Below are 18,203 nucleotides of genomic sequence, written 5' to 3'. Positions count from 1 at the left end.
CCTGAAACCATAATACTCCTAAAAAAAAAAACAGACAATAAGCTCTTAAACATTAGTCTTATTAATATTTTTTTTGGACCTGTTCTTCAGGCTAGGGCGACAAAAGCAAAAATAAACAATTGCAACCACACCAAACTAAAAAGCTTTTTCACAGTGATGGAAAGTATCAACAAAATGTAAAGACAACCTACTGAATGGAAGAAGATATTTGCAAATGATATTCTAATAAGGGTTAATATCCAAAACATATAAAGAATTCATATGAATTATCAATACCAAAAAAACCCCGCAATCTGATTAAAAACTGAGCAGTGGACCTGAATAGACGTGTTTCCAAAGACATACAGATAGCCAGCAGACATATGAAAAGATGCTCAACACCACTAATCATCAGGGAAATGCAAATCGAAACCATACTGAGATACCACCTCACAGCTGTCAGAATAGCTAGTATATATAAAAAAAAACAACACAAAAACAAGAAATAACAAATGTTAGTGAGGATGTAGAGAAAAGAGAACCCTCAAGCACTGTAAATTGGTGCAGTCAGCATGGAAAACAGTATGGAGGTTTTTCAAAAAATTAAAAGTAGAAACACTATATGATACTACTTCTGGGTAATTCCCCCCTCAAAATGAAAAAACTAATTCAAAAAGATACATGTGCTCCTATGTTCACTGCAGCATTATTTACAATAGCCAAGATAGGGAAGGAACCTAATCGTCCACTGATATATGAATAAAAAAGATATGGTATATATATACAATGAAATATTACTCAGCCATAAATAAAGAATGAAATCTTGCCATTGCAATAACATGGATGTACCCAGAAGGTATCATATAAAGTGAAATTTGTCAAGGAAAGAAATACTGTATGATTTCATTCATATGATATCATATGATTTCATATGAATGAACATAAAATAAAAAATAAATGAACAAACAAAACAAAAACAGATTCATAGATACAGAGAACAAATGGGTGGTTGCCAGAGGGGAGAAAGGTGCAGGGTGGGCAAAATAGTGAAGGGGATTAAGAGGTACCAAGTTCCAGTTATAAAATAAGTCAGCTGACAAGACTGTAAAGTACAACAAGGGGAATATAGTCAATAATATTGTAATAATTTTGTATGGTGACAGATGGTAACTACACTTATCATGGTGAACATTTTTTTCTTAAGATTAAAAAAAAAAATCTCCACTGAACGTGGAGTCTGACATGGGGCTCGATCTCACAATCCTGAGATCATGACATGAGCCAAAATCAAGTCAAACACTTAACCAACTGAGCCACCCAGATGCCCCAACATGAGAATTTTTAAAATAATTTTATGCCAATGGATTTGAAAATTTAGGTGAAATGGACAAATCCTTAGGAAAATAGATATTAAAACTTACAAAAGGGTGCCTGGCTGGCTCAGTCGCTTAAGCATCCAACTCTGATTTCAGCTCGTCATGGTCTCAGGGTTGTGCAATCAAGCCCCACACATCAGACTCTGTGCTCAATAGGGAGTCTGCTTCTTCCTCTCCTTCTGCTCCTCTTCCTGTTCTATCTCTAAAATAAATAAATAAAATCTTTACGAAAAATCCTCTTATCTTTTTTAATGTGTGTAGGATCTGCTAAAAAGTCCCTTTTTTCTTTCCCGAAATCAGAAATTTATGCCTTTACTTTTTTTTTCTTCATCAGTACTCCAAGGGGTTTATCACTTTTATTAAAAGTACTGATCGTGTTGATTCTCCCTTTTGTACTTTTGTTTTTTACTTTATTACTTTTGGCTCTAACTTTTATTTTCTGCCTTCTACATTCTCCACAGAAGAATGCTTCTTACAAGACTTATGCTTGGCCCAAAGCCTTTGCTAAAAAAAAAAAGTACCATTTTTTTTTTAAAGATTTTATTTATTTATTTGAGAGAGAGAGAATGAGAGACAGAGAGCACAAGAGGGAAGAGGATCAGAGGGAGAAGCAGACCCCCTGCCGAGCAGGGAGCCCGATGTGGGACTCGATCCCGGGACTCCAGGATCATGACCTGAGCTGAAGGCAGTCGCTTAACCAACTGAGCCACCCAGGCTGTTTTCATTAGTTTCCTCTGACAAACCTACTCTAGTATCAGTTCTATAATGAGCAGTTAATATTTAAGACTAGTGACTTGTGTTGTTACAAGGTTTCACTAACACTTCACTCATACGCCACTAATACTGATCTTTTCTTCCCAAAGTATCCTTTTATATAAATAGGGGGTCCCTAATGATAAATTGGATACTCTTATTATAGCACATACAAATTAGTCTAGTCAGGATAATCAAGGTCTGGGGAAGTAACAAATATTCCCAACCCTTTTAAATGACTTAGCAAAACAAATTTATTTCTTGCTCACACATGATGTACTAACTCAAATTACACTTCAACAATTAATCACCATTGATTTAAGTAAGCAATAATTTTATATGTGGGATGTGTGTGTATGTGTGTAATTGTTCTACTGACATGCATTCAAGAATATACTAATTAGCTAGTAGGCTTATTCTGACTGAAGACAGGAAATCTATATTTAAAGTCCTTATTTACAGATTAGGAATATGTATGAAGTCCACATAAAGTTTCCATGCAGCCATGTTCTGATTTTCACCAAGGTGTTAGAATTCCTTGTAATATAAACTTTCCTGCTTGGCAATTTAGCCTTACTCTGAAGACCCCATGATTCCTATTACCATTTTTGCAATAAACACTGTGACAATGAAAAAATGCCACATTTAAAAAGTGACTGATTGGCTATATTACTGGCTCAGATTTTCCTATTTTCTGCACTGTACATTTGTGAGACAGACAGGGCTTATACAGACCGGGGGATTTATGAGATCTTTATAAAAATATTCTATTTTCAATGTCTACTTATCATAGTATTCAAAATTCCATCTAGTTTGACGGTTCCAACAATAGCAGTGTTTGGAACTTTGCCAAAATCAAGTTTATTACTCATGAAATAGTTCTAAAATGTTAACAGTTTGGAATAAAAGTAGTATTTGTGTCAAAGACCTAATTTTTATCCAACTCACCTAAAGATAAGCAGTTTAGCAACATAAAGTATCATGATCACAAGATAGTCTAATCAGTATGACTAATAACAAAGAATTGAAATGGGTATGGGTGTGTGTGTGTGTGTGTGTGTGTGTGTGTGGCTTGATGAATTTTAAAGCCTTAATTCCAACAAAAATCCAAAACTTCACATAAAACACTGGGAAGCTGTATAGCATAGTAATTAAGGATATAGGCTTCTAATTATTCCTTCTGGGTTTGAATCGGGCCTGTCACTTATTAATTCTGTCTTTAAGAATGTTATTGAACTTGGGGCGCCTGGGTGGCTCAGTTGGTTAAGCGACTGCCTTCGGCTCAGGTCATGATCCTGGAGTCCCGGGATCGAGTCCCGCATCGGGCTCCCTGCTCGGCGGGGAGTCTGCTTCTCCCTCTGACCCTCCTCCCTCTCATGCTCTCTGTCTCTCATTCTCTCTCTCGGAAATAAATAAAATCTTAAAAAAAAAAAAGAATGTTATTGAACTTGTTTACATCTCAGTTTCCTCATATACCATATGGGTTTATCTTTAAACCTACTTCATACAGTAGAATTAAATGAGTTAATGTATGTAAAGGGTTTAGATCAATGCCAGGCACATTGAAAGTACTGTTAGTAAATCCACCATAATTCACCACTTTAAAAAGAAAAAGTGAAAGAAAGAATTTTTAATAAAAAAGTAAAAGTTCAAAATTTTAAATGTCACAGAAAGTTGTTCATATACTCTCAACCTAATGTCTACCAAAATTTCAAAACCTTTACTATTCCACAAAACAATATTATTCCTTATATGTGATGATCCAATCAACAAGTATTTATTGAACACCTACTAGGCACTTGGACATAAAGACAAGAGGCATTACAACTGCTGTTTAAAACCTTATAATCATTATTAACGAATTATTTAGAATATAAGACCATATATAAACTAGATGCTGAACTCTGTGGTAAAGAACACACATCTTTTTTTTTTTTTTTTAATTTACTTATTTGACAGAAAGAGAAAGCACCCACAAGCAGGTTCCCGCTGAGCAGGGAGCCCGATGCGGGGCTCAATCCCAGGCCCCCCTTAACCGACTGAGCCACCCAGGCACCCCAAGAACACACATCTTGACTAAGACAACAGGGAATTCCATAAGCACTGATGCAAAGATGCCTGGTGTACTGCAGGTATTCCCAGTACTAACGGCTTACTCCACATTATGCCAAGCATAGATTGGTCCAAATAATCTAACCCTTCCCTACCTCCTTCCTGCAAAAAAGAAAAAAGAAAAGCTTAAAAAATATTTGGCTATTATAGTCTTTTATTCCTAAAGGCAAAGTCATACTTTTTTATGTACATTGTGTTACTATATGTATATATAGTACCATAAGCACTTAAATTCACCAGCATAGTTGTGCTGCGCTGCTCATTCTGAAAACAAAAAACAAAACAAAAATCCCTATTTATTGGTTAAGAACCAGAAACGAAAAGTAGACAAACTATACCTTTTACATTAAGTTTAGTACTGACATAATTTCTGGCCTAAGATTTACAGACCTGGGAATACTCTTAGAAACCACGGCCCAATTACTTTATTTACAGACAAAAAGGAGTTTAGATCTAGAGAAGTTTAATGATTTGTCCAAAGTTACACAACTAGTATTGGCTGTACCAACACTAGAACTCAATGATGCTAATTTCTAAGAGTCCGCTTTCCATTTCAACCTACTGCCTGTACTGATCTCTGCAAAACCAAAATGAATAAATAAGTAAATAAATAAACAAATAGACTCAGGTAATGCTTTTATATCATCTACTTAATATTATAATATACTTTGCCCTAAAATGTAACAAAAGTGGGACACCTGGGTGGCTCAGCTGGTTAAGCATCTTCCTTCGGCTCAGGTCATGATCCCAAAGTCCTGAGGTCAAGTCCCGCATTGGGCTCCTTGCTGAGCAGGGGGCCTGCTTCTCCCTCTGCCTCTGCCTGCTGCTCCCCCTGCGTGTGCTCTCTCTCTCTGACAAATAAATAAAATCTTTAAAAAAAATAAAATAAAACAAAAGAAATAATGAATTCTGGAGTTTTTCCTGACCAAATATCAACTAAAATTTAGCACTTTAAAAAAAAAAAAGTCTATAATTGAACTGCTTATATATACTAAAACAATTTCCCATACAATTTTATCATACTTGAAATGTTTTCTATATTTATGGATTTGAGAATTTTAATATGCTAGAAATAAATACTGAATAACTAATGACTTGCTTATAGATGGATTTACAAATATACAATAAGACCACTAGTACAATGAACATGTTAAGAAAAACTCTTACAACTGACAACAATTCTACATATAGTCGTTAATTTTGACAGTATAACATTCCTACAGGGTAAAATACCATTAAGATAAAGACAGCTTAATCACTGCACAAATGGAATTTATTGATCCACCATAAAATGAGTTTATTGATCAAACAGTTTAAAGCATTATTTGCAAGCTATACAACAGTTTGTTTTGCAAATGTTATACTAAATATCACTTCTAAGAGTTTAATTAGACTAAAAGGTTACTAGTACTGCAAGTGTGAATTTTTGAGATGAATATTTTTACTAAGAGCAATTTATACATGTACTATTTCTGATTTATAGATGATTTTATCTTCAAGAAAGTTATTAATATCGCTAATATCATTAGAGAGTCCTCTTTGAGACATATATTGGAGACTCAATCATTTAATTAGCATTAATGAGTATCCTGCTGGTGGTTCCCTCATATAACATGTATAAAATAAGTCTCCCAAAAGTGAAGCCCCTTAAGACTGAAGAAAACACTACAAAGGTTGAGATAATGTAAGTCTTATCTAATATTAGTTTCTCTCCAAGAGGCTTAAAACTTCAGAGATTTTCTAATAGTTTTCATTATTTTTCTAATTTTAGGAGAGGCAGTATAGTATAATGGATAAGCACTGACTTTTAGCTCAAAAAAACAAAGGTTCAAATTCTGACTCTGCCACTACCAGCTGTGTTACCTTGGGTAAATTTTCTTTATTTGTAAAATGTGGGTAATCATACATACCATGTGGGCTAATTGTGAGGACCAAGTTAAATAACATGGAAATAAAAGCACCTGGTTTGGAGTCAACCAAAGAACAGCTGCTCAAAAGAAGTTACACTCCATACTTCCTCAATTCCCCAAATTCAGAAATGGTGATTGGGATGGCTGGTGGTTCAGGCAGTTCGCACCCAACTCTTGGTTTCAGCTGGGGTGGTGAGACTGAGCCCCACATTGGGCTCCGCGCTCAGTGGGGAGTCTGCTTGGGATTCTCTCTCTCCCTCTCCCTCTGCCCCTCCCCCCACTCGTACACATGCTCTCTCAAATAAATCTTAAAAATAAATAAAATCTTGGTATGCCTGGGTGGCTCAGCCATTAAGCGTCTGCCTTCAGCTCAGGTCATGATCCCAGGGTCCTGGGATCGGGCCCTGCATTGGGCTCCCTGCTCGGTGGGAAGCCTGCTTCTCCCTCTCACACTCCCCCTGCTTGTGTTCCTGCTCTATCTCTCTGTGTGTCAAATAAATAAATAATAAAATCTTCAAAAAAAAGAAACGATGATTTCAATACTGGAAGATAAAACTGATATTGTCAACTGTCATACACGCACAACAGCTTGTGGCTGCCCCTTCTTGGGCTCTAAAGCATACTCAACTAAAGTCACAAAGTTCACCTTCCTAGTCTTCTATAAATAAGGAAGAAGCTACCATCAACACATTAGAAAACACCCCTCTTCCTCTTTTTCCCCTGCTGTTCAGGAAAATGGAAGAAGGAAATAAAATATATTTATAGCATAAATATATATAGTACCTTTTTTCCCTTTCACAAGGCTACTTTGTGTTACCCATAACTTATTTACAAAGAGAGCCTGAAAAGGTAGGTCAATATAAGTTATATACAGTGACCAGAGCAGCCACTACAGAAAGGTCTATATTTTCCAATTTAAAATTTGCTGGGTGTTTTTTTTTTTAATTCCTTCTGACAGGGACACATGGGTGGCTCAGTTGGTTAAGTGTCTGCCTTCAGCTCAGGTCATGATCCCAGGGCCCTGGGATCGAGCACCATGTCAGGCTCCCTGCTCAGTGGTGAGTCTGCTTCTCCCTCTCCCTTTGCCGCTCTTCTTGCTTTGCTCACTCACTGTTAAATAAATAAAATCTTTAAATAAATAAAAATAAATAAATAAAATTTGCTGGTTTGAATTGAGGCCGCCATGATCATAATAGTAACAACCACCCTGGTTTCAGCCAATAGAATCAGTAACGTAATCACACTATGAAACAGGATATTTAAAGAGATGGACTCATTTTAAAGCAGATAAGAAAGTCATCTTCCCATTTGTAATGACTTCTATAATATTATCTTCATAATCTGAATATGTAAATAAAATATTCCTTAAGCTGGTGTTCTCCTGCTGAAATTGGGAATAACTCACTTTGTTAACTAGAATCCATATCAACAGAATCAAATCCTAATTACCCAAGTGATGTGATGTGACAGGAATGTTATCCTTTAAGGTTTATATGTATTTTACGCATACATTTTATGTAATATATTAACTTCTCAAAAGGACTTTATATAGCAAACAAACAGAAAAATCTATTTAAATAGCTTGGCATCGCTGCACATAGCCTAATAGATTAAACACAGGCCTTTACAAAACAGAAACAGTAAATATAAAGCTCCCATAGGATAAAAATCACTCACTAAAACTTTATATCTTCATTTCATTCTGATAGAAGCTAAATTTAAACTAAAAACTCAGCTACTGAATTACAGGGCTTTTTGGCAGTAGTCTTCGAAATGCAAGAAAGTAGAAGATGAGTATTCCACACATTTTCATTAATCCAGTTCCATGAAGCAACATCGTATTTTCAAGCTGTCAATTTAAATGTTTATGTAAATTGGGGCAAATTTAAAAACATTCATTTCTAATCTCTTTCACCTAATATTAACTGATTAGTTATAAGAATATAACAAAGGCTGAATACGTTGACAGATATCCCAAGAGAGTATCAGGTTTGCTTGTTCATTTGATAGTCAAAGGGGAAAAAGATCTCACTAAAGACCCTAAGATTTCTTTTTCTACAGTGACATTTGTCAATCCAAAGCAACCTCTAGCACTAACAGAATTTCTTACATTTTCCCTTGCCTTACAAGTGTATTGAGTCACAGATGTAATCTATGAATAGATTCTTATAAAGCAATCTAGCTTTAGACAATAATGAAATTATCATTCAAATACTCAGCTATATAAAAACTTATATTCATTCCACCATAGTAAGTAGAGAAAGCCAAAACTCATATATGGAAATGTGTATTTATTATGAAATATAGCTAAACAGAGATGATAGCAACTAATTCAATCAAAACTATATTGGAGAAGACTCTACCCACCTGGTTGATCATAAAAGGAGAAAATCAAGAGAAATAAAAGGGACCAGCTACCCATTCACAAACATGGATTGCATATTAACATTATTAGTCATTTAAGAAATGCAAATTAAAACCACTACACATATATTAGAACAGAAAAGACAAAAACAAACTGATAATACCAATGTGTTGAAGAGGATACAGAGCAATAGGAACTCTCATACTCTGGTGGTAAGAATGCAAAATTGTACAGCCACTTGGAAAAAAGTTAGGCAGTTTCTTAGAAAATTGAATATATACTTAAAGTCCATAATCCCACTCTTAAGTATTTACCCAAGTGAAAACAAAACCACAATCAAAACCAAAACCCACACACAAAAAATACAAAAACAAAAACAAAACAAAACAAAAAAACAACCCTTCATGTAAATGTAATAGCTTTATTCGTAATTGCCCAAAGCTGGAAACAACCCAGATGTCTCTCAGCAGGTAAGTGGATAAACAAACTCTGGTATGCTACAATGGAATGCTACATGGCAATAAAAAGGAACAAACTAGTGATTTATACAATAGATAAATGAATATTAAATGCGTTCCATTAAGTGAAAGAAACAGGTCCTAAGAGGCTACACATTATGAGAGTCCATTTATATGAAATTCTGGAAAAAGCTAACTAAAGGCATAAGTACTTGCTAGGCTTTGGGAGATACCAATGCTAGTACTGATCCTAATCCAGAGAATAAAATAAAAATCAGTGAGTGTGTATGGATATAAATAAATGATTAAATAAAATAAATGAATGTGGGGAAGGACTTTTTCTTACAGAATTATAATTAATAAATGTATAAGGAGTGGAATAGATAAATAAATAGATAAATAAATCACCATCAAAATATCAGACTAATCACTGCTTCAGGCAAGATCCACCAATCAATGCTAAAATTAGTGGCCAAATTTTTAAAAAGAAACAGGCTATTTGTGTAACTTCAAAGTATTTTCACCAAAATATTTATTAAGGGAAAAACAGTAACTTTACAGTGGAGAAATCTAGCAGACACCTCCGTAACCAGATGATAAAGGTTAATAAAATCACCAGGAATGAGACAGGCTGACATCACATAACCCCTGATTATCATATGCTGAGAAGGACACATCACCTCTCTGGCATTCTTTTCCAAAATCTCTAAGTTCATTTTAACCATGAGAAAACATCAGAGAAAACCACATTGAATGACATTCTACAAAGGTCTACCTGACCAGTGGTCTTCCAAAGTGTGAATGAAAGATAAGGAAAGACTGAGGAACTGTCAATGATTGGAGGAAACGAAGGAAATATAACAAATAAATGTAATGTGGAATTCTGGAAAAAGAACATTAGTGGAAACATTGGTGAAATTCTAATAAAGTCCACAGTTTAGTAGTCTATGTTGATTAGTTTTGATCACTATACCAAGGCTACATAATATGTTAACATTAGGGAAAGCTGAGTGAATAATATAGAAAAACTATATACTATCTTTAGAACGTATTTCTACATCTAAAATTATTCCAAAGTAACAAGTTGTTTTAAAAAGGGGGAATCTTAAAAAAAAAATAGTCTCTATTCCTCTTTCAAAAGTATGTATACCTTCCTTGATAGCAAATTTTGTAAATAAAATTTAAGAGTTTATTTGGTAGAAAATAAAATATGTATAAAGAAGGGACTTAAAAAAATACATATTATATATATAAATATATAAAAATATAATATAATATATTACATATTATTATATATAAAATATATATAAAATATAATATATATATTAAGAAATATATTTCTTAAAGTTTAAGAAAATCCCATAGTGATCAATTAAAGTAACATGTTTTTGCATTATCTCCTGTGAGGATAAACCTTAAAGGCTCATTTCCATATTAGTTTCTTTACTGTCCTAAAGACTATACAGTGACATTTGATCAGGGCCTATGAAATTAAAAATTTGACTGAATGTTTGTGTCCCCCAGAAATTCATATTGAAATCCTAACCACCAATGTGATGGTACTTCGAGGTGGGGCCTTTGGGAGGTGATCAGGTCATGAGAGGAGAGCCCTCATGAATGAGATTAGTGCCCTTATAAAGAAGGCCCCAGAGAGCTCCCTCACCCCTTCCACTATGTGAGACACAGCAAAAAAACATGTCTATGAACCAGAAAGCAAGTCCTTACTAGACACTAAATCTGCTGGCACTGATCTTGAACTTCCCAGCCTCCAGAACTGTGAGAAATAAATTTCTATAGTTTATAAGCTATCCAGCTTTTGTTATTGTTTTAACAGCCCAAATGGACTAAGACATTGACATTCAAAAAAAATTCCTAACTAATCCACCCAAGCCCTTTCTTATCCAGACATATATAACTCCAAAAAGCAAGAAGCATATTCAATTTAAAGAAGAAAATCTGTCTTTGTCTTCAACACACATATCTAACTGCAGTAATAATGTCAAATTAGCAATGACTCAGTAGCTGATTTTTTTTTTTAAGATTTTATTTATTTATCTGACAGAGAGACAGAGAGAGAGGGAACACAAGCACGGGAAGTGGGGGAGGGAGAAGCAGGCTTCCCGCCAAGCAGGGAGCCCAATGTGGGGCTCGATCCCAGGACCCTGAGATCATGACCTGAGCCAAAGGCAGACGCTCAACAACTGAGCCACCCAGGCGCCCCCAGTAGCTGATTTTTAAAATGAAGTATTTTATGTTGACTCAGAAAAAACTAATCTAAGTTTGTATGGTAGGACCACAACAAAACATAAATCAGGGAAGTTAAAAAAGAAAAGACATCTTCAGATAAGATTTTGATAGAAGCAAAAAGCTTTAGCAGTACCTTCTTATATCATCCATCATTTAAAAGGGAATTCTTATTCATAAGTCTCAGTCTATGAATCAGGTACTTTCCAAACCAATTCAGTTTAGAACACAGCTAAACATGCTAATATTAAGGTGGCCTCATTCACATGTTCAAGCTACGAAGAGTCCCATCAATTCTTCTGTAGCCTTATTTTATCCACCTTTCATAATTCAAATATATAAGTACTCTAATGAAGAGAGGCTTTAAATCTATATTGACTTACATGTAAAATGACAATATAATACAAAATATATTTTTCAGATAAATTTCTAGATTTCTTCCTTTAAAATGTAAGTTTTTAAAAGTTTTAAATTCACTTTATAAAAACACAAGATACCTCACCCAAGTCTATTAGAAAGCTAAATGTATCGCAGCTTCATGCATGATATGAGACTGTTTTTCAAATCAAATAGTTCTTATGATGTAAAGACTTTAGAAACTTACTTTATTTTGTTAATATTACCTAGAAATTAGCAAAAAATTTATTTTTCAGATTTTGTTTTCAAAAAAAAAGAGAGAAATTCCTTTATTTGATATTGCTTGAAAATCCTAATTTATATGTCCATGTGTAAAAAAATAGGTTTTTCTTTAGTCAAGAGAATCCTGAGCAGCCTAGCAAACATTTTATAAACTGTCTAGGCTCAAATTTTGATCTCTCCTTCTATCTTATGTTTTTTAAATACTCATAATTTTAGGAATCACAAACAGGTATAAGTGATTCAATATAAATTTTAGAAACATAATTCCAACTTTAGCAACTAAAACAGTTTTATATGAGAATCAATTTTATTTCAATTAAAACTTTATATAATCTAAAATACTTGTGTTACTAGGACAGATATTAAAACACATAATGATTACTTCCAAAATGTTACTAGTTCTATTTAAATTTCCTAGGAAAGAAAATAATATTAAATACATTTGTGTGAATTTTTTTAGACAGGAAGAAACTTGACTTTTATCATATAAACTTTTACTTTTTTAAATCTAAGCAAAATGAAGACTTCTACTGGAAATAATTACTTGGCATTTAATTGCTCATAGCTTTGTCTTATTTTTAAAGTCAATTACTTCAGAAAATTAACACCTCTTTCTAAAAAATAATCACTAATTAGTTTTCATACCTGACGACACTTACTGAAACCTAAAATCAGTTAGCTATCAATTAACATATAATGACACGGCATAGCAAGATACTCTGATTCAGTCAGCAAACTTTTCTTAAAGAGCTAGATTTTAGACTTGCAGGCCACAGAGACACTGTTGCAACTAATGAACTCTGCCACTGTGGTGTTAAGGCAGCCACAGACAATATATAATGAATGGGTTTGACTATGTTCCAATAAAATTCTATTTACCAAAACAGGTGCTGGCCTTTGGGCCATAATTTGCTGACTCCTGCACCAGGCAAACAGATCTGATTATCAATATACAACACCCTCAGTAAACAAATAATCACATGTTCCCTCATTTCTGGAAGTTATTATATCCTCTTGTATCTGGAAGTTGTTACATGAAACATTAGTTATTTAAATGGTAAAGGAACCATGAAAATACTTTGAGGTCAGAATCTCAGGTAGACTGAAAAGTAAAATGTGTTAGTAAAGCACACATTAAAATATAAGTTTAAAAATATATAGTGGGGGTATGATTAATTTTACTAAGCAAACTTACCTTAATCAAATGAAAGAATCTAAACTTTGTTACATGTCTGGTTTCATACTCAAAATATATTTGATCAAAAATGCAGTTTCTTGTCAAATTCCTAGAGAAATAAAATTTAAAACTTTTAAGTCAGGTTCTAGTTCCAGATAAAATGGGGTAATCATACTCCAACCCCATCTCTCCAAGTCAAGGTAGCTACAAGACCTGGATAGAACACATGGAAAAGCTACTTCAGAACTTTGAAAAGTTAAAATAGGAAGCGCACAGATTGGGTAGGAAGACCAGAATTTGAAGTACCACTGAAACATCATTTTCCAGTATGCAACCTCCAGTTCAGTTATCCTACAGCCCCAAACCTGGAAGTGGACATTAGTACAGAGAAAACTTCAGTAAAAGCTGTCTAGTGCTGGCTCTAGGAGAGGGAAAGGGATCTTCTACTCAAAGAAAGTGTGGAAATCCCTCCCTCATTCTCTCAAGCTCAGCCTCCTGTAGCAGCTGTGGCAAAAGAGGCCCATCAGAATCCTAAAACTCTGAGGAAGGGGAAACCTTCCTCTCTGATTAGAGGAGCTGTGGTCCAAAGAGGATGTGGTGAATCCCTGTTTGCTTTTTCTCTGTTGTTCTGCCACTTGGCCCTGGATATGGGCACATGTAGGGAATGCACATTAGAGATGAATAAAGCTTTCTGATCAGAGGATAGAAAAGGGAGCCCCAGGGAATCAGAAATTACTGGGAGATCCCAGAGAAGGAAGAGCTTAGGAAAGCAATGCTTCAAGTTGTTTAATGAATTCCCAGGCTCACCCTCAAGCAGCCCATGGGTGGATCTGACCTGAACAAGCACACGTACACTTTGAGACTTGAACTATGATACAGACCACTACCCAAATTCCAGACTGACCCATGTGTGGTGCACATGTAGGACAGATCCAAAGAGCACGGCCAAGGCTTTGAAAATGGAACTAATGTTGTAAACACAACCCACAGGAACTTGCAGTCTTAGCCTAATGGGGTTATTTGCCTACTAAAATATATCAACATTCTGCATAGGATTTGAACATACCATAACATACCAAGCTGCCCAAAATTACTGGGCAAATGAAGAACCAGGAAAATCTCAACTTACATGAGAAAAGATGCCTACACCAAGAAACCACAGACACTGGAACTATCTGAGGAAGATATTAAAGATATGAGAGCAACGATTATAGAATGCTTCACCAAGTAAGAGCAAACATTCTTGAAACAACTGGAAAAATATAAAGTCTCAAAAAAAGAAACACAAGATATAAAAAAAGAACCAAATACAAATCTCAAAAGTGAAAAAATATCAATAACCAAAATTAAAAGCTCACTAGATGAGCTCAATAGAATAGAGATGACAGGGCACCTGGGTGTCTAAGTAGGTTAAGCATCTGCCTTCAGCTCAGGTCATGATCCCTGCCTCCTGGGATAGAGCCCCAAGTCAGCCACAAGTCTGCTCCATGCTCAGGGAGCTCTATCCCAGGAGTCTGCTTCTGCCTCTCCCTCTGCCCCTCCCTGCCACTCATACTCTGTTCTCTCACTTGCTTTCTCTCCCTCTCTCTCAAATAAATAAATAGAATCTTAAAAAAAAAAAAAAAGAATAGAGATGACAAAAGATGATGAAGTCAATGTACTTAATATAGATGAACTGAAATTACCCAATGTGAACAACAGAGAAAAAGATTAGAAAAAATTAAAAAAGAGGAGTGCCTCAATCCCACATTTGTGACAAGAGAATCCCAACAAGAGGGGAGTTTGGTATTTGTTGAATTTGTTGAAAGACAAACTTACAGTTTTAAGAAGCTCAGCAAACTCCCCAAACAGAATAAATACAAAGAAATCCATGACCAGCCACATACTAATAAAATTTCAGAAAACTTTAGACAAAAAGTCTTGAAAGCAGCCAGAAAAATTGAGTATTACTTAGAGGGGAAAAGTGTTCAAATGACTGTGAATCTATTTTCAGAACACATGCAGGCCAGAAGTAAGTAGAACATTTTTAAAGTGCTGAAAGAAAAGAACTGTCAACCCAGAATTCCATATCCAGCAAAAGTATCCTTCAGAGATGAAAGTGAAATAAAGACATTCTTAGATGAAGGAAAACTTAAAGAATGTTTTGACAGCAGGAGTGCTTTAAAAGAATTGCTAAAGGAAATTATTCCAACAGATGATAAATAATACCATAAGGGAACTTTGAAACATCAGTAAGGAAGAGCAATGTAATTGTCAAATATCTAATTAAATATAATAGACCATTTTTATCCTCTTGAGTTCTTTAAATATGTTTGATAGTTGAAAGCACAAAGTATAACATTGTGTGATGGAGCTTTCAATGAATGTCATACAACATAATACATAACACAACAACAGCATAAAGTGGGTGGGGTGGTAAAGGGGCTGTATGGTGATAGTTTTTATGTGCCACATGAAGTAGTAAAATTTTGATTCTAAGTAAACTGAAAAGTACATTGTAATCTCTAGAGCAACCACTAAAAAACAAACTGTAAAAACACAATCAACAAATTATAATGGAATACCTAACCAATACACACACACACACATAGAGGCACACAAATCAAATACTCCCAAAGAAGGCAGGAAAGGGAAAATAGAGAAATAAAAACGGGGTAACAAATGGAAAAAAAGAGTAAGAAAATGGTAGAGGTAAATTCAAATATATCAATAATTACATTAAATATAAAAGATCTAGGGGCGCCTGGGTGGCTCAGTCGTTAAGCGTCTGCCTTTGGCTCGGGTCATGGTCCCGGGGTCCTGGGATCGAGCCCCACATCGGGCTCCCTGCTCGGCAGGAAGCCTGCTTCTCCCTCTCCCACTCCCCCTGCTTGTGTTCCCTCTCTCAAATAAATAAATAAAATCTTAAAAAATATATATATAAAAGATCTAAACACACCAATTAAAGTAAAAAAAAATAGTAGAAAGAAACATTCTTTAACTATAATAGCATAACTAGTAAGCCACTGCTGTAAGGGGCCAGGAGTCAAGGAAAGTGAGCATCTTTAGAAGGTGGCAAGAACAAGGAAATAAATTATCCCATTGAACTTCCAGAAAGAAGTAACAGTCTTGCTGATACCCAGTGAAACAGGCTTCAAACTTCTGAGCTCCAGAACTTAAGACAATAAATTTGTGCTGTTTAAACCACTGTTTGTGGTAATTTGCTAAATTAGCAATAGAAAAACAATACACCGGATCATAAAAGAAACCTTTACAAAAAATTTTAAATCATACAAAAGGCTGTTATCTGTAACAAAATTAGACTAGATGCCAATAACAGAAAGATAACAAGACACTCTCCAAAGAGAAGGAAATTTCAAAACACACTTGTAAGTAATCTATGGGTCAGAGGGGAAACAAAAAATATTTTGAACTGAACAAAAATAAAACAACATATCAAAATTTGTGGGATACAACTAGAGCATTACTTAGAGGATGTTATAGCATTAAATACTTACATTAGAAAAAAGAGTCTAAAATTAATAATCTAAGCTTTCATCTTAAGAGACTAGAAAAAGAAGAGCAAACTAAAAAGTAGAAGGAAGGAAATAATAAAGAACAGGAATCAATGAAATTGAAAAGAACAAATAAATACAGAAAATCAATTAAAACCTAACCTGGCTCTTGGAAAAGTTTAATACAGCAAGACTGACAAAGACAAAAAGGGAGAAGACATAAATTCTCAATATCAATACAAATAGGGAGATTTCACAATAGATCATACAAATATTTAAATAACAAGGAAGTACTGTGAGCAACTCTATGCCCATACGCTCAAGAACTCCCTGAAATGACAAACTACAAACATTCACATACAATAATATGGATAAGCTGCACAGAAGTATCAGATAAATTTAATTTGTAGTTAAAAACTTTCAAAAAAAAAAAAAAAAGGAATTCTTCAGGCCCAAATGTCTTCACTAATGAAAACTACCAAACATTTAAAAAAGAGATAACTCCAGACTGATAAGACTGGCAAGTAAGAAATAAAACTGTCCTTATTTGCAAATGACATTACTGTCTACACAGAAAATTCCAAGGAATACAAACAAACAAACCCCTCCTGGAACTAATAAATGAAATTATCAAGGTCAAAAAATACAAGGCCAACATCAATTATATTTCTATATACTAAACAATGAACACTTTGGACCCCCCCCAATTTTTAAATAATGCCATTTATAATAGCTCCATAGAAACAAATTACTTAGATATAAATCTGATAAAACATTTACAGGATCTGCATGCTAAAAACTACAAAATGCTGATAAAGTAAGTCAAAGAAGACATAAGTGAATAGAAGGATATACTGAGTTCACAAACTGGAAAACTCAAAATAGTAAAAATGTCAATTCTCTCCCAAACTGGTCTACAGATTTAACACAATTCCAATCAAAATCCCAGATTTTTTGCTGTTATAGCAAGCTTATTTTCAAACTAATATGGAAAGGCAAAAAATCTAAAATAGCCAAAACTATTAAAAACAAATATAAAAAAAGAAAATTGGAGGAACCATATAATCCAATGGAACAGAACAGTGTCCACAAATAGCTCCATACAAACATGACCAACTGATTTTTAACAAAGGTTCAAAGAAAACACAATGAGAAAAGGAGAGCCTTTTTGACAAATTGTGTTGGAACAATTGAGCATCCAAATATAAAGGAAAAAATGAATTTTTACCTAAACCTCTCATTTCATATAAAAATTAGCTCAAGTGAATATGTAAAATATAAAACTATAAAGCTTTTTACCCCCCCCCAAGGACAAAATTTTTGTGACCTAGGGCTAGGTAAAGAGTTCTTAGATATCACATCAAAATACAACCCAATAAGTAAAAAGGGACAAATTGGACTTTATCTAAATTAAAAACTTCTGCTCTAGAAAGTTATCTAACATAATATAAAGACAAGCTACAGAGAGGGAGATAATTTTTGTAAATTACATATTCAACAAAGAATTTGTATCCAGAATATATAAAGAACTCTCAAAACTCAACAGGAAGAAAAAATCCAATTTAAATACGAACAAAAAGCACATTGATTAGAATGGCTAAAATTAAAAAAACAAACAAAAACATAGCAATAGAAAATGCTGCCAAAGATGCAGAGCAACAGGAACTCTCATTCACTGCTGGTGGGAATGAAGAAT

General features: G+C 34.3%; 1 protein-coding gene across 2 annotated transcripts in view; it reads right to left on the bottom strand.

The window, feature by feature from the left end:
- The window catches only part of GLCE (glucuronic acid epimerase), a 113,444-nt gene that overhangs the window by 47,547 nt on the left and 47,694 nt on the right, over positions 1–18,203 (bottom strand). Inside the window, exon 1 of one of the 2 annotated variants that reach the window (XM_034994646.1) lies at positions 13,032–14,464. The exons of the other annotated variant lie outside the window; for it this stretch is intronic. The gene's annotated coding sequence lies outside the window, so the exon portion shown is untranslated. Of the gene's footprint in view, positions 1–13,031; positions 14,465–18,203 lie in introns of those variants that run through there. 2 annotated transcript variants of the gene reach the window in all.

Source organism: Mirounga leonina, unplaced genomic scaffold, assembly GCF_011800145.1.
Source record: "Mirounga leonina isolate KUSES-001 unplaced genomic scaffold, KU_Mleo_1.0 Mir_91, whole genome shotgun sequence".
Lineage (NCBI taxonomy): Eukaryota > Metazoa > Chordata > Mammalia > Carnivora > Phocidae > Mirounga > Mirounga leonina.
Note: the sequence above shows the minus strand (reverse complement) of the source record. Positions and strands in the feature narration are given on the sequence as shown.